The sequence below is a fragment of the Ambystoma mexicanum genome, chromosome 5q (genome assembly GCF_040938575.1).
Source record: "Ambystoma mexicanum isolate Mex_15411 chromosome 5q, UKY_AmexF1_1, whole genome shotgun sequence".
Classification (NCBI taxonomy): Eukaryota; Metazoa; Chordata; class Amphibia; order Caudata; family Ambystomatidae; genus Ambystoma; species Ambystoma mexicanum.
In genome coordinates this window covers 1,251,918,518-1,251,945,428 of record NC_090933.1, presented here as the reverse complement: position 1 = coordinate 1,251,945,428, position 26,911 = coordinate 1,251,918,518, and the positions used below count along the sequence as shown (strand labels likewise).

General features: G+C 48.2%; 1 long non-coding RNA gene across 1 annotated transcript in view; it reads left to right on the top strand.

The window, feature by feature from the left end:
- The window catches only part of LOC138497984 (uncharacterized), a 613,371-nt gene extending 609,129 nt beyond the window's left edge, over positions 1-4,242 (top strand). Inside the window, exon 3 of the long non-coding RNA XR_011278680.1 lies at positions 2,819-4,242. This is a non-coding gene — a long non-coding RNA (uncharacterized lncRNA). The remainder of the gene's footprint in view (positions 1-2,818) is intronic.
- The last annotated feature ends 22,669 nt before the right edge of the window (positions 4,243-26,911 follow it).

Here is a 26,911-nt window from a genome sequence, read left to right as displayed (position 1 = left end):
TAGGACTGTATTCGATTCCGCCTCAAGTATGAGCTCATCCCTCTCACATTCCACGTCATTACTTTGAGATGTGACGCCATCGGGGCGGTGTTTCGGGCCCAGCGGGCCACTCTTCGACGGGAGTCTGGATCAATCCTGGTCGTGAGTTATGATACAGCAGGCGGAGGTAGTCCGGTTCCACACCCCCGGAGACATAATGTGCTTCCTTCTTGCCCATTTTCGGCTTCTGTGACATGTAGACTGTGTAACTAACAAAACAATTAACAAAACTCAAACTGGTGCGCCCAGCGATTACATCGTCATGGTGATACTCAGGCGCTCTCAAGCCGTCAGGACCCATCCGGGTATCGGGCGTGAGGTAGGTTAGGCAGGTGGTTAGCCCGACCTAGGTTGTTTGCGGGGGATAGGTCTGTTGCCTGGTGGCGAGGCCGAACGAGGGCCGTTTCTATGTAGCTGACTGTTAGCTGGATTACCTTCCGTGGTCCGGCCACCTGTGGTTAGTGTGTCCCTCCTTGGGGTCTTATCTCATGCGGTCTGGGGAGCGTCCGTCCCTTCTGCGAGGTTGTTATCTTCTAGCCACATATTGGCGGCTGTTGGATTTTCCAGAAATATCGCCCTTCCCTTGTAGATGACCTTCAATCTCGAGGGGTAGAGAAGCATGTATTTCAGGTTTAGCTGTCTCAGCCTCGCTTTCACTGGTACAAATGAGTTTCTTTCTCTCTGAACTTTCTGAGTATAGTCAGGGTAGATAGCGATTTTGGAGTTACCCCGTTCTATTGGGCCTTCCTCTCTGGAATACCTCAGTATGGTCTCCCTGTCCTGAAAATTGAGTATTTTGGCGATTATGGGTCGTGGGTGTGAGCCAGGTGGAGGCCTCTTCTGGAGTGACCTGTGCGCTCTTTCGACTGAGAACCCTTGGGTTAGCTTCGCTGCGCCAATCTCCTGTAGAATCAGAGACTCAGTGTAGGCCGTTGGATTCGGGCCTTCGCTTCCCTCGGGCACTCCCAGTATTCTGATATTTCCCCTTCTGGCCCGACCCTCTGCTTCCTCAGATCTTGTCTCTAATGCCGACACCTTCCTCTCTAGGTCTATGACTTTGGCCTTCAGGGCTACGGTGTCTTCGGTCGTGTCGCAAATGGTTGTCTCAGCGTTTCTCACCCTCTCAGACAAGTTTCTGGCATCTTGGCGTATAAGTTGGATGTCGGATCTGAATTCCTCCATTTTAGTGTCTATGTGTGTTCTTAGCGAAGCTATAGCCTCCATTACTTGGGTATGGTTGTCGGCTGTTTCACTCTCTCTGGCCTGTGCCGGTTCGGGGGTGGGCGGGAGAGTTTGCGTAGATGACTTGGATTTAGTGGAAACATACGAATCCATGGTAGCTGGTTTCCCTTTGTTCCTGGCAGCCATCATCAAGTCGTGAGTTGTCCGACGTGCTGCAGAGGTAAGGCGTACAATTTGTGGGGTGTGCCAGGCTTAGTACGTTAAGACAGGATTATGTCCGACGGCTCAGAGAGTCAGAAGCTGGCTTCCCGTGTCTTGGGCCCGATTGCGTATGCTTGGTTGTCGAGGGTCTATTGGACAGCCACCGGGGCGAGGCCCATAGCATCTACTGGATGCGTCTCAGGGAACGCGTATGGTGGGCGCAACGGGTGATTCCCTCCAGCTCCTCACCTGAACCATCCGCCTCCGCTCGGTGAGGTCGGGTAATCAGAGGTCCGCCGCCTCGCTGCCCTCGGGTCGCTCGTCTCTCCAGTCGCAGTCTCGGTATCCGGGCAAGTGTGTTTGGCGCGGCCGCGACGGGAAGGAGTTCCGGACGGGAGACTCCGGGCCTCACGGACCGCTCCCCCAGTTCCAGGCAGCTCGCGGTCCGCGCCGACCCCAATCCCCTCGGGGTATGATCCTCACAGCAGTCCCTGTTGCGGCGAGGGGGGCTCCGAGTGTTCCAGTACGAGGAGCGCCCTTAGGAGCGGTGGCGGTTGGCTTCGCCTCCGAGGAAGGCTGCATTCATCGGCGATCCGCCATCTTGGATGTCGTCAAGGACGGGTAGGGGGGACCGGTTCGAGTGCGGTCCCTCGCGTCCTGTTGATCCGTTTTTTCAGCGGAACAGCACTGCTTTGTCGGGAGCCGTTTCCTCCTTCCTTGGAGTCGCCTTTCCGTCTCCGAGAGTGTAGGTTAGGTCGGCAACAGGATCTAGAAACGGCGCCTCGGCCGGAGCTCGGCAATTCAGCCTCTGTGCGCCATGAGCTCCAGGCCACGCCCCATTGATCTACATTATGATTATTATCACAGTCTTTACATTTATCCCTATAACATTCTGTTATTGTTATATTTGACTATATTAGATTGTTGACGGGTTTGCTCTAAAGTGAAAAGACATTTTAATTAATTATCTGTATGCTACTAGAAGTTTTTTATATGAAATCGTGAAAATGAATTTCAAACTGTAGCAATTATTAATTGAAAATTGATGTATATTGAATGATTGTCTACCAGATTGGCTGTATGTAATTGTTTTGTATTTATGTAATGAAATTGTATCAGTTGTAAAAGCTCTTTGAGCTATATACAACTATAAGAATAAATAAAATAGAATTCACTGAACTTAGCCTCTACCTGTGACAACGCTTTACTAGCATATGCAATAGATTTGTCATTCACATCATGTTTTTGATATAACACAGCTGACATGCATTGATCAGTAAATACTATTTCTATAAAGAAATCCTGGTTCTTTATTGGATGTGCCAAACATGGTGCCTTCATTAGACACTATTTTAACCTGGCCACTGCCTCATTTTGTTCTTTTTCCCATTTCCAGGTTACACCCTGCTTCAGTAATCTCATTGAAGACTGTGTAGAGGTGGAGTCGAGTACCCACACCCAAACCTCCTTTGCCATGATGCCTATATGTTGGGTGCCAGAACGTGAAACATGTGCATTACTAGTAAGAATACCTATAAAGAGAATCCTGGAAGCAAGATTTCCATTGAGGAAGCCGTACATGCATACATGACAATTTGAATGTAATCCCGAAGAAAGAGGGAAAAGCAAGCGAGAAAGCAGATTGGTGACGTCATGAAAAGCAGAGTTGACGCACTCAGAAGAGATGCAGAAGACGATAGAACATAAAGATTCTATAAGCACTAAGTTCAAGGTATTAAAGATGAGCAACATTTAGGGCTCAAGATGAAGATGTTCATGCTATAGAAATAATGAAGAACGCAAGTAGACAAAGTATTCTTTAAGGCTGGCTATGTAGTGTATAGACTGCGGCAATGCGCACAAATATATATATAGGAAGTATAAGGACTATGGATTATTCCACAATGTGCTTTAGCAGAGCTGGATTCCGAAAGCCGGAAGACGTTTTCAGTGTGTCGCAGTTAGAAATGGAAAACTCAACCATGGAGGTGGATCAAAGAAAGGCTTAGTTGGATCAACACCAAGAAGTTAATGTCATCGTGGACCTGGATTTGCGTACACACAATTACAGAATATGTGAAAGAACAAAACTCCCGTCTCTAGTGAGAGGCGTAAACATTAAAGACGTCAGAGGTTCATCAAATAGTAGTATTTTAAATGCCGTAAGACTCGAAATCATGGTCTACAGTCATGTGGTCAGATGAAAATAGACACTATGATGAACTGTATCAAAATCGAGAAGACAGAGTATGCTATACTCCCTCATATTCTTCAGCACGGAGAACATTTCCAAGTCTAAGTTCAAAGCCTTAATTGACTAGTAGGCTGCACATGTGATGATGGATGCCAGGGCTAATTGGTGGGAGGCTATGGTTATGGCCATCCTACTGGCACCTGGATGCCAGCCTGTGTGCTACTTACGCATGTGTAATATTACAGAGGAATACAAGGGTGCCAACCAATTATAGAGGGACACGTAGTAGAGAGTCCTATAGTTTGTATAACCAACTGGACATTGTGTATTTGATGACGTTTGTAGTGACCTGCACTAGAGGAGGGCTTAGTTGCCCCACATCATGTTAGAGACCCAATCACTTTCCCTGACCAGTATGGAACGTATACCTAGATGTTCCTTGTAAGCCTATCAACATTCCAAAAAGGTTTTTGTAGTTTGCAGCATAGATTGACGTCAATATTGACAAGGTTGTAGTACATAACCTGCTTCTTTTATGTTTGCATTGAGTGCGAGGATTGAGCGAACGTGTTGATTATAACTCCCTGTTTTAGATAATTGACATTAAAACAGTCGCATTTTGCCAACTTCCTGAGTTAGTTTGATTATTGATGTTTGAGTAATATTCTGCATCCCCATCTGTCTCTAAGTATTGCTATCTCGTCTTAAAGGGCTGGGTCAGCTGTCCCAGTTCACGTGGTAGCAGAGCTGAGGGTTAAAAACCCATTGATCTAGTAAGCTTTGCGGATCCCGATAATATCGGACGTCCTCCGCCATTTAACGGGAAGAACTTGAGGCTCCCTGTAGCTAGCAGCGGTTAGTTCAAATAATTTTGCAAGTTCAGGTAGGACGGGTCCCTCGCTTTCAGGCGGAATCCCCTCCCGACATCTACAGGAAGCTGAGCGGACTGAAGGCTGAAGCGGCTGGTTTGTGGAGGAGACGATCCCGAGGGTCGGAAGTCGAAAATGCGAATGGTGAGTAGGCTGAGTGAGGTGGCAAACTGAATAAGTATCGAGGGGGAAAGAGTGATAAAGGGGATATAGTAATGGAGGGTCGATTGGGGTATTTTATTATTTATTTATTTAAGACGATGAGCATCAGAGTGTGAGACGATGAGCGTCACAGTTTAAGGACCCATAGACAAAGAGCATTCTATGAGGTGAAGCCCATTAACATACGTCAAGGACATTTAGAAGGAGCTTGTCCTAAAATCCAAGTGGATATCTACGCTACAAATGACCACGGCATAGTTAAGGAGGACAACTCATACTTGAGTAATTTTTAGGGGGAGACGTAGTCACGAGAAGCGTGGACTAAAGTACATGTGGGCCAGCCAGTCTGTCAGTATTGTGTATCTGCTTATATGTTGCATGAGATATATGTGGTAAGAAAATTAAAGATTGAGAAATAAAGAAAAATAGACTGTGGTGGAAACAATGAGATTTGAAGAAATCTGATTATTTATTTATTAGTTAAACTGATTATCTTCAGTGAATAAGATAGAATGAAGTAAAACGTGATACAGAGGGTTGGAGCTGCGACAATTGGTGCACGCTCATATTGTATTATTTTTCTGGAAAGCATTTATTTGTGTAAAATAACAAAAAGCGGTGATAGCCAATTGTGACTAAGTCATGATGGAGGATATTACCCCGCTCATACATTTGTGCAGACACCTGCCAAGACATGCGCCCAAGCTTAAGCAATACAGTGCAGAATGGTTTAAGGGTACGGCAGATCAAATTATTAGGCCATGGCTAGAAGGGGGATCATTGTCTAAAGCAGTCCTGCAACATATGACAACATATTTGCGTGCATCATATACAGGAAAGAAGTTAGAAAAAAGATTAGCGAGCTTAGAGCTGTGGAAGATGTGCCAGGAGGAACAGGAAGCCACCTGAGGACTGGATGCTTAACCAGTGTAAAAAGTGGGTGAAGAGCCTTCGGCTCCCCCTTCTGCGTCTATAGTAAATGGTGATAGTATGAAAGCTGAAGGATTATATCCGTTAAGGGAGCTTAAGGCAGTGACAGGGTATAGTAACCCAACGTATAAGTCACATGCATGTAGCAGCAATGAGAGTTCCGAAAAGACTCCAGAAAGAGATGTGGTTCCTAAAGTCCCATGGGACAAGGAAAGAAGTGATCAACCAGAATTGTCCCTAGATACAGAGAGAGAAATAAAAAGATGGAAAGGTGATAAAGACAAAGCTGATGAGGTAGTGCTCATACAGAACAAATGGATGGCCAGTCAGATATTGCTCAAACTTGATGGAAAGAGCATTGAGGAAGTAATGCAAGAGGAAGATCAGGATGAACAGGATAAAAAAGACAGGGAACAAGAGAAACAATTGAAAGAGGACAAGGCTAAAAGAAAGGACAGACAAAGAAGTGAACCACTGTATCAAGATGAACAGTTGAAAAAACAAGAAAGAGCAGAAGAACAAAGAATGTACGATAATAGGCAAAGGGCAATCGAAGAACGAAATAAGCTAGAAAAGAAAAGAGAGGAAGAAGAAGATCAGAAATTGAGAGATAGAAAGATACAAAGACAAAGAGATGAAGAAATGTATAGAGAAAACAAGAGAAGAGAGATGAAGAGACAGGAAGAAGAAAGGGTTAGAGAAGACGCTAAAAAACGAAGGGAAGTCGATGAGGGAATGGAACGGAAGAGAAGGCAAAGGGCATGGAACATTGATCGCATAGAGAAATAATTAATGGAACCTAAACCAGTAGTATCAGGGGAAGATATAGAAGAATTCTTCCTGGCACATGAGCCAATACCAGGTCTGTCTAGAACAAATCTAGAAGATGATTTTGGTATCAGAAGCATTGGAGATAAAATTGATAATGTTTATCATGACATGAGGACCAAGAAAGAATCAAAAGGCAAGGAAAAACATTAGCGATTTGAAAGTACGCAGTTGCAAGGCAAAGAGGGAAGCTTGTTAAGCCTCGAGCATAGAGCTTTGTCTTTGGACAGGCTGACTCTGAATAGAAATGAGGAAGAAGAAAGTCACATGAGTTGGGGACAGGATATGTCAGACAAAGATAGATAAACTTTCTGCGGGGAGGAAGGGGCTAGTGCACATGGTCCTGAAGGGTTTTCTCCTATGGACAGAGAAGTAAGATGGTCAGATCCAGATCTACTTAAATCTAAGGCGTCAGAGTTATTGGCGCGATTAGATCAACCTAAAGGGCGATCCCATAGTGAGAGGGGGTACTTACCACCTTATGTGAGTAGACTAAGGTCATTACCAGGAAGAAGACGGTGTGGAACCATTGTCCCTGCTATGGACAGGCAGATTTTGGGATCTCGCAATTCCCATTGTTAGAGAAAGGGGGGGTCAGACCACAGTATATACCATGGCCCCAGATGGATAAGGATAATTTAAGATGTAAACTCACAAGTTTAACTTCGGTGCCAGAAAATGGATCTATGAATTAGAGAAAATGACAGGAGGAAACACATTAGCTATAGGGGACATTAAGGGTTTTTTAGCAGCTATACTTGAAGAAAGAGCTGATGACATTTGGGCAAGAGCAGGATACGCAGGTGTCACTGCTCAGAATACTGCTCATGATAGAGCACCGTTCAATAACTGTAGAGCGGCGGTCTAGAAAGCGCTTCGAGTACAATATCCAGACACGTCAGACATGAGAGCTATAAAGACACGAAAGATGCAGGAAGGAGAGGATCTGTTGATTTATATTCAGAATTTCCAAGAGCAATGGAGCTTGGAAACGCGTGAGCGATGGGGGAAATCTATACCTGTATTCTATCATATATTATGTCAGGGATTGCCACAAAAGGTACAGAGACAGCTCAAGAAGCAGGTGGGTAAGGAAGCAAAATCTTGGGCAGAAATACTGTTGACAATAGCACATCATTGCCGTATAATACAAGAGAAAAGTCAAAAGAAAGAAGAAGGAAGGAAGCTTTAGGAGGCTAAGTTGGTACAGAAAAAGCAATCGAAGTATGCTATAGAAAGGGTGATGTTAACTAGTGGAGATGGGCAGGGTGCACAGCAAGTAACAAGTATGCCACAGGTGAATAACGAATGGCAGTTTTATCAAGGCGGGATAAGAGTTGTACCACGAGGTAGAGGAAACTTCTGTGGAAGAAGAGGCTTCCAGAATAATCAAGGGAACTTTCAGAGTAAGCAAGGTGGGTTTCAGTTCATACAGAATGATAATCAGGGCATGCAGGGAGGGCAGATTCAGAGACTACCTCTGTATGTTGGACATGTGGAATGACAGGACATAAAACGCGAAAATGTGGGAGTCAATGGTACGTACAGAATGGGCAGTTCTCAAGAGGGGGAACCGCTTTCCCGCCTGCATATGGCACACAAAGTAGGGATGGGTTTGCCCAAGTTCAAACAATGTATCAAGCACAAGCGCAGAGAACACAACAGGCTTTGCACCGACATTAAGCACCATTCAGTCCACCACAAGGGCAGTCACAGCATACCCCATGCCGATACAGCAGAGTGCAAACACAGAACAGTTACTGACTCCAAGGATTGGGGGTTTCACCATCGAGGGAGGGAATGCTTTCAGAGGCACAGGAATAAGCATATACCCGCAATAGGACAGATCACTGGAAGACTTGATGTGTTCAGTACTATCCGTAACTCCAAATCCTCAAGCGGAACTAAGGGTTGACGTCACGATAGGAGGCAAATCCTTTTCTTTTATAGTAGACACGGGTGCAACACCGTATGTATACGAAAGGGAAAATGTTTACTCTCGGGTAATGCAAAAGAAAGAGGTGATAGCTGAAAGGTTTAGAATGAATCTTAACCACTGGTATTGGGCAACCCTCCATACCATCGGTCTTCAGCTGCCAAGTCATTACAGAAGGGGAAAGACCATATGCAAATCAGGCTTGGTCCCACCCGAAAAGGGGAAGTCCAGCCCGACCTGCTAGGTCACATCCCTCCTGCACGAGAACACAAGCATCCCCAAACATGTTTCGGCTTTGTTGGGCCTCATCAGTGAGGAGTAGCTTGGGTCTCTAGGCCCAGCAGGCACAGGACCCAGATCTGGGCATACCCGTCCCACTCGGGGTGACAAAGCAAAAACAAAGAGGTGATGGCTGGAAGGTTTAGAATGAATCCTAACTACTGGCATTGATCTGGGCAACCCTCCAGACCATCGTTCTTCACCTGCCAAGCTATTACAGAAGGGAAAAGACCATATGCAAATCAGGCTTGGTCCCACCCCAAAAGGGGCAGTGCAGCGCGACCTGCTAGGTCACATCCCTCCTGCACGAGACCACAAGCATCCCCAAACATGTTTCGGCTTTGTTGGGCCTCATCAGTGAGGAGTAGATTGGGTCTCTAGGCCCAGCAGGCCAGTGGTTAAGATTCATTGTAAACCTTCCAGCCATCACCTCTTTGTTTTTACTCTCAGGTAATGCCATGAATGCTCAAGGTTTCACAGGAGCTACAAGTAGAGTTCCTTTTACTGAAGAATTACCAGTCTCTGCAAGAGAATGTGATATGTCTGTGCCATTGTTGTATTAAAGGCAGACACCAGTTAATATACTGGGTCGATATTTAATGACGAAGTTGAATATGACAATGTATTTTACTGATGAAGGCATAGTGTCGTCAACACCAGGAATACATTATTTAAATGTTAGTGAATTCCTTATGGCATTTAGAGGACAGATGGCCATACGAGGAGTACCGTTAGAACCAGAGGTGTTTCATTATGGGGTATGCATTCTGTTAAAATGGCTGCCTGGTTTAGTAGGTAAGATTATGAGGATTCCTGATGAGTTTCTCTTTAGACCAGAGATTCCCATGGATGAAGAGGGGGGACAGATGTTTCCTTAGAGCTGCAAGCAGCTGTAGTACGAGGGTTTTTGGCTATCCTGGTAGGATTTGACGATAATGGAAGAACATGGAGCACAGTAATTGCTATCGGAGAAGGTTACAGATTAACTGATGTCACTGATGAGGACATGTTTAAGGATGGTAGGTGCTGGAGTGTCTGTGTTCCTGGTTTGTGATTGAGCAACAGATGAAGTGCATGGTATGGTAAGTGCTACACAGCCTTGAGCGAGTTGGGTGTAAGTGCGAGCCTCCAAGGCAGAGGGAGTGCCAAGGCAACATCTGAGAGTAGACAGAAGCTGGGCAATTGAGTGTGGGAGGTCAGGGGCACAGAGGATGCAAAAGTGCCCAGGACACCAATCACAGCAACTTGTGAGATTAGTAGAGGAGAGAAGATGGGAAGCAGATGGCAAAGAGGAAAGTCTTGAGGAGCTTCTGGAATTTAAGGAAATCCTGTTCAAGGTGTAGAGGGAGGAGGAGGCTGTTCCACAGTAGGAAGCCAGGTGAGGAAAGTGATCACCCTCCTGCCCTCTGTTTAACACAGAGTTGGTGCCAGAGGAACGTATCGGTCTGGAGGGAGAGTATTTAGTGAGATAAAGTTGAAGATAGTGAGGTCCCCGGGCCCAGACAGCCTTGTGGATGATGCAGAGGGATTTGAATTTGATCCGTACAGCACCGGGAGCCATGTCAATCCTTGGATATGTCAATCCCTGAAACTCACCATTTGGCCGTGAATCACTGTGAATCATGCATCTATGCCCGCCCCTGCATCGAAATGTAAAATACTGATGGTTAAAAGGAAAATCCCAACAGCAGCTACATTGCTCGCAGCATGTGAGACTAACTCGGTGAACCTTGCAAGGCCTTTGGCAGAGGTGTTCTCCCTCATCAGTGAAATTAGCCCATTTTTGCTACCATCTGGTGCTCCAGTCAGCATGCACCCTTGGATGGGGGGACTGCTGTACATAACACTGATACCCTCATAAAAACTGAAGAGGCCACATATCCGTGCCTGTTCAACGTGCCACAGCAAGGCCACTGTTGAAGACCCCACCCCTCAAGGATGGCTATGGGGGAGGCAACAGGTCACGAATTTGAGATGTCCACTTCCATTATGATGCAGCCCATGTTCCCTTGCCTTTTAGCCATTACTGCCCGGAATAACAGCCCAAACCGATTTCTCCTGAAAACCTTACCTCTAGCACTTTAAAACACTTTATGATGACCGTATCTGATGAGCCCCCATGTTTCATTAAGCCTCTCTCAAGCCAACATTTTGCCAACAGACACCTCATTTCGGGTTATCGCTGGGTGAAGCAACCCCTGAGCAGTGCCGGCCTTAGGGCAGGGTGGGCCGGGCAGCCGCCCGGGCACCATTAGCCCCCCACCATGCCAGCTCGGGGGAGTCTTTCAAGGGCTCCCCCGAGATGGCGTAGTGGGAAAAGGCGCGGCAGGCACCCTTTGTTATTTAATAACAATAGGGTGCTGACGCCCCTCCAGCTGCTGACCAGGGGCGCGCGGCGAGGGGGAGTGGAGGCATGCCAATTCGCCCAGGGTGCTGCTGCCACTAAGGCCGGCCCTGCCCCTGAGCCCGGAAACAGGGGTTATAATGGAAAGGAGGCAAAGGCTGTATCATCAGGGGCAACTAGTGATATCTTGCCTCATAATGGAACACCTCACCTATAATCCCCCCACGTGCAAGTGGAAATTTCTGCAGTCAAATAATGGAATACCTTGTTTATCATCCCTCTATGAGCAAGTGGCAAAACCCACAGTAGCCCAGCCTGTTGAGGGAGGCCCAGCGACCAATGTTTGCCAGTACAGCATTGTTTTAACTGAAATCCTGTCCTTTAAAAATGTAATTACATCTTTGATTGAATTGGTTGGAAGGGGTGTGCACAAGGGGGGGGGGCTATGGAATGGCAAAGGGGAAGAAATGAGGGGCCAAGTGGGTGAAGTTTGTTCATCTGTCAATAAGTTCCAGCAATACTTGTGGCGAAGAGGGTGATATTGAGGATGGGTGGGTGGCGAAGGGGGCGGGGGGAAGAATACTCATAGGAAGAAAGTAAGTACTCATCCCCTGATTGTATCAGCAGGCAATGAGATATTTCCTAAAATAGTTTTAAAGGATTGTGAACATAGGAGTTTTCACCTCCCCTCGCTCCCCGTGTCGCAGTTTACTGGCCCCATGGCCGTTGGGTAGGTTAAAAACAGGCTGGCGACTAAACCCAACAGGCTAACAGCTACCCGGCAGGGGGGTTCAATGTATCTTCATAAGGGGACCCCGGGGGGAAAGCAAAGCGTTTCCCCCCGGGTGTATTTTGGCGCTGCACACGGCCAGCGAGTGGCCGTGGTGGGTAGAGCGCCTCCAGGGAGTATACAAGCTGTCAGGGAAGGTTCGGGAGGCAGGCGACGGTTGGTCTGTGAGATTGAGCAGTCCTGTCGCCTGCTCCCGAGCCCTCCCTGATTTAGGCCTGTTTGGGGGGGTTTATGGTTTTGAGGTAAGGAGGAGAACATGCAGTATTGGGTGGGTTAGTTCTTAAAAAGAAAAAAAAAAGAAAAAAAAATGTATTCCGAGGTACCGTAAATAAGGTACCTCTACTTAAGCTTGTGCAGGGTGGGTTCCGCATTGGCAGGACACAGTAGTTTCTTTGTGTGGGTCGCCGGGTCATCTTTCAGAAGGTTTAATTCCTTCTAATTGTTTTACGGCCCTGTGGGGAATTTATGAGGGCGTTATAAGAGCTGAGGTTTCAGGGCGCTCTCTTGTTAGTTCTCCACATTAGGCGGCTGCGGGCCCATTCTTTGGGGGTAGGGGTGCCATATAATCCTTTTAAGTGCCCCTGTCAGGAGCTGCTAGATTTAGTGTGTTTCTTCATAAGCTGGCCATGCTGGGCTTCAGCACAGTAGCCGGTGCCTGTCAGAAGAGGCAGTGCAGACCCCTTAAAGGGACATGCATGTTTTGCTTTGGTAAGCTTACAACAGCTATAGGGTCTATTTATTTATTTATTTATTCTCTGCGTTCAGTGTGCGCTGGGGTCAAGGTTTTCAGTGATTTCCTCCCCTTTTTTAGGCAGGGCAGTTTTTGGGGCTAATAATAATTTTGGGTTAGTTTAGCCACTCTGTGGTGGTGTTTAGGCAGGGTAGTAAAAAATAAAGAAATAAATACATTTTTCAATAGTGCTTATAAGCCTTATTATCTTTAAATATAAAATAGTACTTCCACTAGTACTATATTGTGGGTGCTGCTGCAAACAATTTTCAGTACATTTATCGGGGTTAGCGCCCCCGGGTAGGTCCTGGCTCGGGAGCATTAGTTTAGACAGGGGTTAGTAGGGGCATATCATTTTATTGCCCGGTCATACCATTGAGCGCACTATGTTGGGTCAGGGAGCCAGCAATAAGACTAGGGTAGATGCAAAGGCTTTGAGGGAGGCACTTGAGATCATCAGCAGGGCATCTAAGGCCCAATTAGAAGGGGCAGTGGTGGAGGTAATTGGCGAGGGGGAAGTAGCTAGGGGTAGGCCTCAGCGTAGAGCAGAGGAGGATGGGGCTCTCGCGGCAGTGGTGGCTTGCACCCCTGCGGCAGGCAGAGGAGAGGTCTGGGAATCCAGGGGCAGGAAGATGAGGAGGGAAATTGATAGGAGAGCATCCAGGGGTGAAGTGTTTTGGGTGGGGAAGGAGACAGGGATGGTTTGCAGAATGAAAGGGAGGAAGTGGGGGATGTCAGGAGTGTCCAAAAAGGGTTAGGACAAGAGGGCAGGGATGGTGGTGCTGATGGGGCACAAAAGGGGGCAACAGAGCAGAGGGGAAAAGGGGGTAAATACCGGAAGAAGAGTGCAGGTGGGAGAAGGAGAGAGAGGTCCCCATCAATTGAAGAGGTTAGGGAGGGGCACGGAACGGCCCCCTGAGGTTAGGAGGAGTGAGGGCGGAGGGTGCTGCGCAGCCCCCGCTGGTCAAGTGGAGGGAGAGGGTTTAAGAACGGCCCTTCCTCGGTCAGCGCAAGGAGAGCCTAGAGGGTGCAGCACGGCCCCTAGTGAGGTGGATTACAGGGTGGAGGACTGCGCGCCTCGCCCGAGAAAAGAGGACCAGGCAGGGGTTTCTGCGGCCCCGCCGAGAAGACGTCAAAAGAGCGGCGGGGCAGACGCCCCGGGCTCACAGGAAGAAGATCGACTCAACTCAAGCATGAGCTCGCATTCACAATGGTATTTAAGGGGTGACGAAGTTGGTTTGGAGGATTGTGTGGGGCAGTGGGAGGAAGAAGGTTATAGGGTTGTAAGGGAAAGGGGGGAGGAGATAAGACGTTTGAGGGGGGAGTGGGAAAGACAGGTGCAGGGCAGTCGAAGGGCAAGAGGTCGGGGGAGCAATTGGCTGGGTGAGTGTGCTGACATGTTTTGTCCCTGCAGTAGGAGCCCCTTAAGAAAAGAGATGAGGAGCATTGGTGTGGACGCCAGACCACAGACGGGCTGTGTGGAAAGAGGTGAGCGGGAAAGGGAATGGTCATCTGCATGGCAGAGAGGGGACACGAGAAGGGGGACGGGAAATTAAGGGTTTGGTCTGCAAGGGGTAAGGAAAGAAGTTGACGTACAGGCCATTGGAGCCTCGGGGGATGAGAAGAGCATTTGCTCAGTGGAGGTTCAAATGGACAAGGTGGTGGAGGCATTGGTGCTCGAGGTGCAAGTTGCAAAAGAAAAGGAAGTTGAAGTGAAAGGCAAGGAGAAAAAACTGCCGCACCTGGGTATCACAAAACCTTTGGGGGCGCACTTGATGGCAGCGACTAAGGAGAAAATTCAGGCGGGGGAATTTGTAGATGTTTTTAAGCTGCTTCATAGGGAAGTGAGAGCAAAGGAGGAGTCTAAGGAAGAAGAGAGGGAACTGGCGTCGCGCCCAAGGGTCCCAGTGACTATCGAGAATTGGACGTCAGCATTTATCATTTATGCCAGCGTATATTGTGAGAAATTCCCAGAGCGATGCGTGGCTCTGCTCAAATATATGGATGTAATTAGGAAGGCTTTCACGAGTTTTGGGGGTTTTGCCTGGGTACGCTATGATGAGGAATTCAGAGCAAGAATGCCGGAGGACAATCAGGCTGTGTGGGGGGAAATAGACATGGATCTTTGGCTGCAATGGATGGCTCCAACGAGGCCTGCCCCGACATTGCACACAGCAAGTGGTCTGCATGTGCCTTACCGACCCTTTATTGGTCGCTCCGCCCCTGAGGGGGTGGGGGGAAGAGGCAGAGGACAGCCCTCAGCAGCATGTTGGGCGTTCAATAAAGAAGGCTGCACGAGGTGGATGTGCAAATTTAAACACGAGTGCAGCAGGTGTGCGGGTCGGCATCCGGTTACAGATTGTTTTCAGGCAGGGGACAGTGGGTCAGGGGAGGAGCGGGGCAAGGAGGTGGGGGGAAGGACCGCATGCCAGGTAAATTGGGGTGTTCTGGTAGGTCGGGCTCAGTTTATCGGAAAAGGAAGGGGTGCACAAGGTTTGATGAGAGGTTTTGGGGCAATCAAAAGGGGGTAGGAGAGGGGTGAGGAGGAAGATGTTTAGGTAGGGCAGGGGAGGGCCGCAGGGGGGATGTAACTGTGGAAATTGTGAAGGGGTGGTGGCCGTCGTTTGGAGGGCATGGACGACGGTGGCGAAGCCCTCATGCTTGCCGCACGACAAGGTGAGTAAGCTTTAGGCTGCATGGACGGAGGTGCGGGAGCGCCTCTGGTGCAGCAGGGGGAAGTGATGAGATGGGTCTGCATGGACAGGGGTGCACTAGGTTCCCTGGTGCAGCTGGGGGAAAAAATGGAGCAACGAAGCAAGGTGCTGGTAGAGGAATTTATATGGAATGGACTGCATGGACGGGGGCGCAGGTTTGGTCCCTGGTGCAGCGGTGGAGAGGAGTAAGGCAGAAAAGGGGCCTGCATGGACGGGGGTGCACTAGGGCCCCTGGTGCAGGTGGGAAACAAGTGATAATTGACGCAAGGAGCTTGAAGATTAGTTATATGGAATGGACTGCATTGACGGGGGTGCAGGTTTGGCCCCTGGTGCAGCGGTGGAGAGGAATAAGGCAGAAAAGGGGCCTGTATGGACGGGGTGCACTAGGGCCCCTGGTGCAGGTGGGAAACAGGTGATAATGGACGCAAGGAGCTTGAAGATTGCTTATATGGAATGGACTGCATGGACGGGGGTGCAGGTTTGGCCCCTGGTGTAGTGGCGAAGAGGAGTAATAAAGAAAAGGGCCTGCATGGATGGGTGGGCACGTGGGCCCCCGGTGCAGGGTGGGCAACGCAGGGCCATTATTAGTAAGGTGAGGGAAGGTGGGGGGCAAGGGTAAGCAGGAGGGTAATAGGTTAGAGGAGAAAGGGGGTCTAAGTGGGATTAGGTGTATTGTTTAAAGGTTAGGCTTAAGGTGCAAAATATAGGGGGACAGTTAGGAGAGGTCCGGGGGTGTTTCCGGAGAGGGATACGGAGATGGCCAGGAAGGATAGTTTACTGAGGAAGCTGTTACTAGTGGTGTGGGAAAGGTTAGGAGGTTGGAACTCATTCATTTAGGAGGGGTGCAGCATCTGAAGGTAGCAGGCTGGGCTATTCAGAGGAGTAAGTGAAAAGTTTGGGATGCTGGAAGTAATGGAGATACAAAGGGTATGTCAGGGACCGGGGCAAACGGGATGTCTTTAAAGAATTTTTCAGTAGGCACCAGGAGAGTTGCATTTATTAGGATGGTGTTGATTTGTAAGTGATTTTGTAATTTCTTTTTCAGATTCTGCTAGGAGGTCGGGTCAGATGTCAAAAATCTGGTTTGTGGGACATTCTATGGTTAAGTGGGCGGGGGAAGAAGCTGAGAAAAGGGTTGTTGGCAGGCACAGGGTTGCAGCTATAAAGATGTTGTGGTAGATGGTCCGGGTTTGGGGGGCTGCGCTGGGATTAGTTGCTTCCTATGGTGGCTGGGGTGAGGGAAAGCTATGGGCCTCCAGATGGGGTGATTATTTCATGGTAGGGAAAATGATCTGGTAAGGGATACAGGTGTGGCTCTTCTTAGGAAAATAAAAAGGGATTTTGTTATGGGTCCGAGAAGTGTGGCCTCAAGCATCCGTAGTGGGGACTAAGTGGTTGCCGCAGAGAGTTTGGAGGGGGGCGAGAAATGAGGGAGCGATAGAGCGGGCAAGGAAGGGGATAAACAGAGAGATGGTAGAATTTTGTGCATCAGTGGCGGTACAGGTTTTGGACCATAAGGAGATAGTTTAGGAAGGACTCATGAAATTTAGAGAGGATGGTGTACACTTGTCGGTATTTGGGAATAATCATTATCTGGCGGACTTGAGCTCTTGGCTGGGAGATTGGTTAAGGAGTTGGAGGTAAGGAGATCTGGGGGAGGTGGGGTGGGGCAGAAAGAACACCTCGGTGGAGGGTTTTTCTGGTGCCGGGGGCATGGCCCCTTTATATGTGGGGGGAGGGAAGCACAATGGAGGAATGGCGCGTGAAAGGATGGGGTGGTGCTGTTTGCACAAGCGGGCCACCCCGGGGGAACAGGTATTGAGCCTGGAGGGGCATGGCCCCGGGGAGAAAGCGGGACGCCTGTAGAAGGGGTAAGGAGACGGTAAGGTCCAAGGGATAGTTAGGGAGGAAGTGGTTTTATTTAATTAATTAACTGTTGGGGGAAAATGAAAATGTTTAATTATTTAATTGGTTGTTTAAAATAGTTCTTTAGTCTGTAAGGCCATGGAGCCAGGTAAGCGTTTAATTGTAAGCTTTGGCCCGTCACATTAAAGCAACCTTTTCCACTTTTAAATGAGTCTGGGGTTTTGTGCAGTAAGCCAAAAAGTTCCCAGATTGGCCCACGAGTCCAGGAAGGCACTTTTAAACAAGTGAACTCGCTGGATTTGGGTAGGGGCTGTTTATTTATAACCCGGGAACAAATAGCCTGCTGCACTAGGATCTAACGTAAGGAAGGAAATGCATTCGATTCTGTTAGAATTGTTATTAGACTTCCGAGAATGGCTGAGGCCAGGGCCTATTGAATTTCAACAAGAGATGTCACCCACAGGCAAATAGCCCAATAGAGCTTAGGTCCTTGCCTTGCAAAACATGTCACTTGGGCCTGTGCTCTCGGGAGCAAATGCTGTCCCTCTGGGATAGGGCTCCATGCAACATTTTTTGTCCCAGAACCCCAAGGCATATGGTGCATTAATACTTTTGAGACATTGTAGTGATCTGTCTCGAATTGCTTTCTGTCTTGTTTTTCCCCTTTATATTGTTTTATATTGATGTTTTATGCTTTGATGTGAAAACCTTTATGGTCATGAAACAAAGCAACAAAGAAAATACAAATCCTGATATAGTTTGAGTCTTTGGTAGTTCATGTATCATTGGTGTGAATAAAACATGTGATTCCAATAACCAATCTCTGTTCATCTAGTCCATCAAACTGTGCATTACCGGTAACTTCGTCCTCTTTCTTTTGCTGGACATAACTTTCACGCCCCAACCGGTAAACGCTAATTGACATCTGGCTTCCTTTCACTGTCTCAGGTACCTGATGGCTTGTTGTCCACATTGGAACCTACAAAAAAATGTATGTCAAATTCTGATCTACCTAGGAGGACAATCGTGACCTCATCCTGCATATAAACACTGTATATCCTAAAAATATAGGCCCTCATTATGAGTTTGGCGGTATTTCGGTGGTCCGTCCGCAAGACAGAATTAGCGTTACCGCTGTGTTGATCAGCGGACTTACTGCTGAATTACAACCTGGCGGGCACGTGCACACCCCAGTAGCAGTGACGTTAATTCCACCTAGTGGAGTTACTGCCGAATCTGACCCAATTTCGGAAATTCTGTTGATATTCAGTGAAATTTCCGTTACCGCTGTGTCTGTCGTCTGAATTTCCGTCTGAATTTCTGTCCTCAGACGTACCACCAACGGAAATTCCATCGGCGGAAGTACATCGCGGCCTATATGGGAAGCACTGCGGTGGCCATTTTGGAAATTACAATCCATCCAAAATCGGCAAAACAGAGTGCCATCCAGGACTACAGACAAGTGGAATCATGTCAGGGTAAAAGGGGAAATCATGGGTGCCGGATTTGAGAATGCAGAAACCTATATTTACCGAGCAAGAGCTCACTGTATTGGCTGAGCAGGTGGTGGCTCACTCGGGTGAGTTGTATGGAGACCAACACTGCCAGACCTCCCAGAAGTGCAAAACCACAATATGGGCAGACATCCGGGACAAGGTGGTGGCCGTAGGAAATGTCCAACGTGATGAGATGGACATGAAAAAGTGGCAGAACGACCTCAAGGCCAGGGTACAGAGCCCGATTGCAATACAACGCAGGGAGAAAACTACCACTGAAGGCGGCACTGTAGAAACACTCCTGCTCACATCCGGGGAAGAGATGGTCGCCTCCAGCATTCACATAGTTGGCATCGAGGGCGTGGGCACTGCAGAGTTTGGAGTCAGAGGACAGGCAGAATCTGGTGAGTACCTGTGTGAAATGTGCGTCCATATATGGACAATCCTGCATGCATGCTGCAAAAAATATAAATCCATCAAAGTGACATGAGCCGCAGCCAGAATATCCAATCCAGGCAAGGTCCAAGTCTACAGTGATTCCAGTCAGAAAAGCAATGACCCCCATACATGGAAGCCAGGCAGGAAGTGGAGGGGATAACATCCAACTAGGTGTCCGGTCAAATGGTCGAAAATAAAAGATCGAATGAACATTTGATCCAAAGTGAAATGGTCGGAAAAAAAAGGTCGAATTTTTTATTTATTTATATATTTTTTTAGTTTTGTTTGGTAAAAAAAAAAATAATATAGAAAAAGAGGGGTTAGGGGGATCCCCCCATAAAAAAAAATAAAAAAAAAAAAATCGACCATTTTTTCGACCATTTGACTCTCGATCAAATGGCATTCGATCATTTGGTTTTCAACCAAATTACCTGCAACCCATCCAACTATCAGTATCGCCATGCAAGGCCCTACCCAATAAATGGTCCCAACACAGTGGCAGAGACAGGATGCACGCTCCCCGCCCGAAGGCTCAATGCACATCCACAGTGTACAGTACAACCCCCCCTTGGCACACGGTGACCACCCATGCACATGCAACACATACAACATGCAACCATTTGACAACAGCATGTGCATGGATTTTAGACATATAGCCCATCAGCAGCAATGCGCCATGGAGACACTCATTGCACACTCCATGCCCGTCATCACGTCAACCTGACTCACCCACAACTCAATGCAGTGCAAACACCTGACTGTTTTACCACAACCAAAGCCTCAATAGTCCTGACGCACATCTGGACTGGACACCCTGTTGTTCAACCCATAGCAGGGTTGCACATCCATAGTAAGCACTGCACCATAGTAAGAAACACTTGTGTACAGGTGCGTTATAAATGCCATATCATATCATATCACCGCATACCTGTCACCTGGTTGCCCCTACCCAATAAATGGTCCCAACACAGTGGCAGAGACAGGATGATGCATGCTCCCCGCCCGAAGCAACAATGTACAGTGATGAAATTGTACAAGTGAAAACCAATGTTGTATCGCCATGCATCTCAGCAACAATGTGTTAATGGACATCTGAATTATAACCCAAAAGGCACTCAAGACACCCAGGAACATACAGATGTTGCGGGACCCTCCAGGACACCAGCACCAACCAGCGCCAGGAAGCACACACTGCCAAACAATTCTGTGAGTGGGATAGTGCCACCCAAAAAAGGCACCTTGTGAGTATGCAATCTACAGGCCCAACGGGCGGTGGAAAGGACACAGCCATGGTGCATCGACAGGACACTGTCACAAAAACAGCACCACAGGCCACAGGGCAACACACAACCACAGCTGGGGTGACTGTGGCCCCTCATGTGAGACACAGTGTTGATGTCAGGACACAATCCCAGAAGGGCAGCCATGTTGTCAGACTCTGCATCTCCCTGTTCAAGTCCACCACATTCCTCTGCCTGCCAGTTCTCCCAGAATCCTCTCCCCTCCATAGCCTCTCCCCATTGCACACCCCGCCTTCCCATCGGGAATTACGCTGTGCCCTCCAGTACCATCATGAGTCCTTCTCCGATGGTCAGGCTGAGGCAGGTCGCCTTTCGGCCCGTCCACTGCAGCATGCCAACCATAGCAGCGGCCATTCACCCCAGCTATTGCCTGGCCCCACAATGCAGGCCATCTGGTATGTCTCGACAGGATGGAGCAGAGGCAGGCTGAGATGCTCTCCATGGCCCGTGAACAATTGGGTAATTCTGAGGCCATGCAGGACTGTATCCAGGGGGCATCAAGGCAGTTGTCCAAATCCATTGACAAGGTGTACAGCAGCACAGAGCGCAGCCAGGCAAGCCAGTGTCTGATGAGCAAGAGGCTGCATGAACTGGCTGAACAGTTGTCATCCTCCCATGATGCCATCCACCTCACCATGGACCATATCCATGGAGCCACACAGGGTAGTGCACAATCCACTACCCCTACTGAGGGTTCATTAGGGAGCACCCCACCAGGCACTCACAGCGATGTGCAGCACATGCCGCAATGGCTGCTGACAAGGGGGACAAGAGGCTGCGCTAGTGGGTTCATGTCCACGGACTAGGTTGTGGGGTGGGAGGTGGAGTTGGGGATCAGGGTTTGGTGTGGGAGGTGGAGTTGGGGATAAGGGTGTGGGGTGGGAGGCAGAGTTGGGGATCAGGGTTTGGTGTGGGAGGTGGAGTTGGGGATAAGGGTGTGGGGTGGGAGGTGGAGTTGGGGATCAGGGTTTGGTGTGGGAGGTGGAGTTGGGGATAAGGGTGTGGGGTGGGAGGCAGAGTTGGGGATCAGGGTTTGGTGTGGGAGGTGGAGTTGGGGATAAGGGTGTGGGGTGGGAGGTGGAGTTGGGGATCAGGGTTTGGTGTGGGAGGTGGAGTTGGGGATAAGGGTGTGGGATGGGAGGCAGAGTTGGGGATCAGGGTTTGGTGTGGGAGGTGGAGTTGGGGATAAGGGTGTGGGGTGGGAGGTGGAGTTGGGGATCAGGGTTTGGTGTGGGAGGTGGAGTTGGGGATAAGGGTGTGGGGTGGGAGGCAGAGTTGGGGATCAGGGTATGTCAGGTTCTGAATAAATCACTGTTTGAAGTTAGCGTTTGTGTAAGATGTTTATTCTATGTGTAAGAAACTCATTGTGGCAACAGTAAAGACAGACACAAGTGATCACAGTTCAAGGGTGTTTATTAAACTGTACAGGTAGGTTGGAAAAACACCTAATCTAAGCCTACATCTAAGATGGGAGCAAGCTACGACCATCAAATAATGATAAGGCAGTCTTAGTGGCGTCTTGTCAAATAAAAGGGCATATGCAAAAAAACCTATTGCCAATCCTTACAACTAAATACAAAAAGTGTGTGGGATAGTGTTCACAAGAAAGAAAAAAGTGTTCGCAAATGATAAATCAGGATGTGGCAGCTGTGGGTCACCCTTGCCCATGTTTTGTGCACGGGACAAGGCAGGACTCCTGAGTACAGCACACTCTCGAACTTTCGCAGCACGAGACGACAGTTCCGTTCTCAGGTATCAGGACCTTCGGTGGTTAAGTCCCTTTTCTATAAAAAGTCTCTTGCCTCAGAGGACCTGATGTGTTAAAGAATGACAAACAAAAGGTTCCTTTCCAATGTACGTTGGCTGATGACTTCACCCCTGGGTTCCCCTCTTCTGAGCTCAGACCCTTCACAAATGTTTGCATCCCTCTGTCAGGTTCACTACGGCATTTACCTGTCTTTGGGTGATGGATTTTCACTTCTGGATCCCCCTCTTCCGGGCTCAGACCCCTCTGGAATGTTAGCCTCCCTCTGTCGGGTTCACGACAGCTTTTTCCAAACGATTTCAACTGTTGCATTCACAAGTTTTAAAGTCTTTTTAAACTATTCACTGTGGACCTCCCTCTGTCAGGTTCACTACAGCTTTTTCCAAACGATTTCAACTGTTGCATTCACAAGTTTTTAAATCTTTTTTAAACAATTCACTGTGGACCTCCCTCTGACAGGTTCACTCGTGTCAACACAATGTTCCTTTTGCTTTCTCACGTTTCAGGATTCATCTCGCTTAACTTTCCAATGATTTGTCGGTGAAAGAATTTCGACTGTACAGAGTATTTTGCTAGACCCCTATATGACCACTTTGACCTTTTCTTGCAGCTTTCCGGTATCGGTAGTTTCAACACTGGGGAAATTAACCAGAGTGTTTCGAATGAGCACCCACATGGTGCTGGGTGTCTCTACAGCTAGTTTTCCCCTTAGGAGTTAACAATTCTTTGATTTCCTCTCAATTTGCCATTTGCAACTTTCGTTCAACACAGTTCGGTTTCTTATCGGTTCTCCCCTTGACTCACCGGCTAACATGAACTACTTGGCTTTTCCTGTCTCTGGAGTCAAGGACGGGACCAGGGTAGCAAGGGTCTCTCCCTCTCCTGATTATCAGTATATGGGGGTTTTGTGTACTGTGGACATCTGCTACAATACACGCTGGCAAGGTCGCTTCTCTCCTTGTCGCCCCTTCGGTCCTCACCGCCTTCCTCTTCCTCTTGAATTTCCATAATGAGATGGCTGTCTTGTTGTGCAGTCTGCCTTGCTCGTATTGTGCTTTCGTGCTCCACCTTTTATCCCTGTGGGGAAGGGAAAGGGCCGTCAGGTGTGTGTGATTCTGGTCAATTGCCTGACTTTGCCTGACCCTTGTGTTGGGACATTTCAGGGAAATGGCTCTGGTGTTAGTCCATTATCTTTCGTGGTGTAAGAAAGTGTTAGTGTCGGAAAGGTGTGGGGTAGATTGTCTGAGTATCCTACGTGGTAGGATGGGGAAAGAGTGTTATAAGAAGGGTGATACTGCATCTCACCCGTCGGGGTCTCACTTCCACTCCCTAAGGACCCCCCATCCAGGTGATCCTCCCTCACTGGTCCACCCCCAGGACCTGGATCCAATAGCGATGCCTATGTCCTGGCCACCTGGATGACAGATCCCCCGGGCTAGTCAGGCAGACACCTTCACGTTTCTCACATATGGTTGAGTACGTTGTGTATTCAGTGACTCATCATTGCCCTCAGTGTTGCATAAGTGCATAGTCAAGGATAACTTTCCCTGAGGTCCTTGCAGGCCATCAGTCCTTCCATCACATCCCAACATATGTCCTGTGCTGACCTGTTTACACCTTCAGAGACATCCTCATCCGCGCTAGGTTATGATTGGGCCTCATCTGGTGGCATTTTAATGTGCCTTAAAGTGCACAAGTAGTGCATCATTGGAGTGATTAATACTATCTTGCCTATTTCATCCAGTTTGTACATGACGGCACCACCTGTGGGGCGTAGGCACCTGAATCTGCCTTTCAGAAATCAAAATGTGCACCCAATGCATGGCCTTGTCCTCCTCTGCGCATCACAGTAGGCTTCCTACTGTGGTTTGCCAGGGTTCCTCACAGGCGTCCTCAGCCATGGTGACTGCGGATGGCCAGCTTCCCATGCAAGACATCAATGGACTGTGTGAGGTCGATGTGACTCATCCAACATGGTACAATCGCAGTCAGTCACATTGCAGGATTCAGCAGTAATCAAGGTATTGTCAGTGTCATGTCATCTGCAAAGCACTTTTCAGTTATGGTGTTGCACTAGATTTTTACTATGGTTATTTTGGGTGGCCTGAAGGTGTTGTGTTGCCTTGCATGGCAGGATACCCTGTGTCATTACATGAGTACTGGCTGTGTACCGGGGTGGGTCAGTCAGTGTACTAGGTCAGTTCTGTGCACTTCTGTCGTTGCGTCATTGGACTTGTAGTGTTACACTTTGCTGAACATTATATACCCTTGGTGTGTGATGGTGGTCCTGTGGGTCAGGTATGCCTATTTCTTACCCACGAGCCAGGTGAGCTGTCTTCTGTGTCTCTGCATGAACGCTGGCAGGGTGCTTTTCCTCAGTATCATGGCATCATGTGTAGCCCCAGGGTATCGTGTGCAGCAGTGGGTGATTGTGAGGTCTGTGTCTCATGGCATTTGCATATTAATTGATTGGTACTGTCTCCTGTTCCTGTATGCCTGCTCAGTTGCCTTGAGGGGTACCAATGCCACATGTGTGCAATCCAATGCCGCTATGGTATTGATGAAATGAGCCTGCCTCATTAGCGCATCCTTGACTTGGTCCAGCACCTTAGCAAATGCGGGCTGTGACATCCCCAGCACTGAACCCATGGTGTGCTGGGATTCACCTATGGCACAGATATGTAGGACCAACACCAACTTCAGCAGGGGGTGGGGGGTGGCAGTTCTGATTCTAATGGCACTCTGGAGATCGGCCTGGATCAGGGTGAGCAGGTCTGGCGGTCCAAACTGTAGAAGGCCACTGATTATCTAACTGTTGGTGTACATGGGGGTGGGCGGACACGTGGTATAAGTGCCCCCCTCCCCCACTGCCATGCGTCTCCTGTGCCTTTGTGGTGCCTGTCTCCTTTCCTGCTGGGGTCTTGCTTGCTGCTGTAGCTGTATGTGGCGTGGGGGAAGTGGAGCCCATAATGAATGTCTGCTTGTGGCTACATGTTGTCTGGATGTGTATTGGGGGAAGGTGTGGCCCTTATATACTCCTCCTGAGGTGATTCGGTGCACCTGTGCCTTGATTTCAATTATCTGTCTGCATTTACCTCCACCATTTTGGAGGTATATGCGCTGTGTTTTTGCTTGTAATTCCTCCAATTTCTTGGAGGAAATTCTGGCGATTGCCAACTTGGAGTTCGGCGGAAATCAGTTTATTTTTTTGGGAGGAAATTCCAGTGACGGGCTTGGCCACAGGGCTAATTCTGCCAATTGTTGGAGGATTTACCACTGGAGCTAATTCCACATGAGGAATATCCACAGGTGGAATTAACACCAATTTTCTGCAACTCAGAATTTGGCATAGTGGTAAAGTTGGCTGTAAGAGAAATACCTCCAATTTTACCGCTTACTGCCAAACTCGTAATGAGGCCCATACTACTTATCTAGTAACATTAGTCATTACGATTGCCAGGGTGGGATAATCCTTTGCTGCAGTGTCTTTACTAGAATTATGACTTTCTATAACGTTAGTGTAAAAAGACCAGATGCTCGAATTATGCTTCTTCAAAGCTTACTAACCACCAACAATGCAATTATTTCAATAGGTTTACATCAACCATCACGCTAGGATCACTGGCGTTACCGCCCCAAAAGGCTTACGCAATGCTATGAGCAACTGTGTCACTTCTGCGGGCCTCAGGTTCTCTGCCATGTTCTCATAAACCGTAAGGCATCAAACTGGACAAAGTTTCGGCTGGTCTGGAAAAGCGTCATACAAAGCTGATCTCAAATCAGTCTTCATTCTTTTAGTGATAGCGAATGTCACTCCTGTAGGAGATATTGACTTCCTGGTAATCTCTAGCTCACTCACATCCAACACTCTCTTACATGAAATTAGGCATAACGGAGGTGTCACCTTGGCCACCAGAGCCTTTCTGGATAAATTAGCATTGTCAGGCCATTCCACAAATATTCTCAACACCTTATTGACATCCCATAATTGGGTGTACTTTGGAGCTGAAGGCTTCAGCAACTTTATACCTCTCAGCAATCTACAAATCAATGGATGTTCACCTCCAGCTATGCCCTCAACATGCGGGTGACCGGGCGAAATTGCTGAACAAGCTGTATTGATTGGTCTATAGGCTTTCCTTTGTGCTGCCATTTGTGCAAGGAAGTTTGCTACATGCACCACATCTGTTCCAGTGAAAAGCATGTTCCTTCGGATACACCAGCTATGCCATTGTGTTCATACTGATCTATAAGCCTTCCTGGTTCCTGGGGCCCATGACTCCTCAATGCGGCTTCTACCGAAAGTTCTCGCCTAGCCCAGGATCCCCAGAAATTGCCCATGCCATCAAGCTGAGGTTGTCCCTTTGTATCAACGGGTGGCTGTTGCCCGTCAGTCCTCGAATAATTGTGTCACATCTTGAGAGTACTAATGGCTTGTCAACCACCATCTCCAATAGTGTGGCATGCTTGACCTTCCCAGTCTGGTGTCACAAACACCAATGCAACCTTCTGCCTCTTTGCTTGTGCTAGCATCCTCGAAATCATTGAGAACGGTGGGAATGCATACTTCTTGCCTGGTCCCCAGGCTTGGAGAAACACATCTGTTGCTACCCTTTTTGAATCTGGTCTCCAACTGATAAATTGAGGTAACTGCTTGTTCACTCTCGATGCGAACAAGTCGGTCTGACAAGTTCCCCATCGAGCCATTAGCTCCCAGAATACCTTTGCATCCAGCTTCCAATCACTGGCATCCCTGAGGTATCTGGAGTTCCAGTCTGCAACCTCGTTCTGCCTTCAGGCAAATACTATGCTGTCACTGAAACATTTCTCTGAAGACATAAATGGCA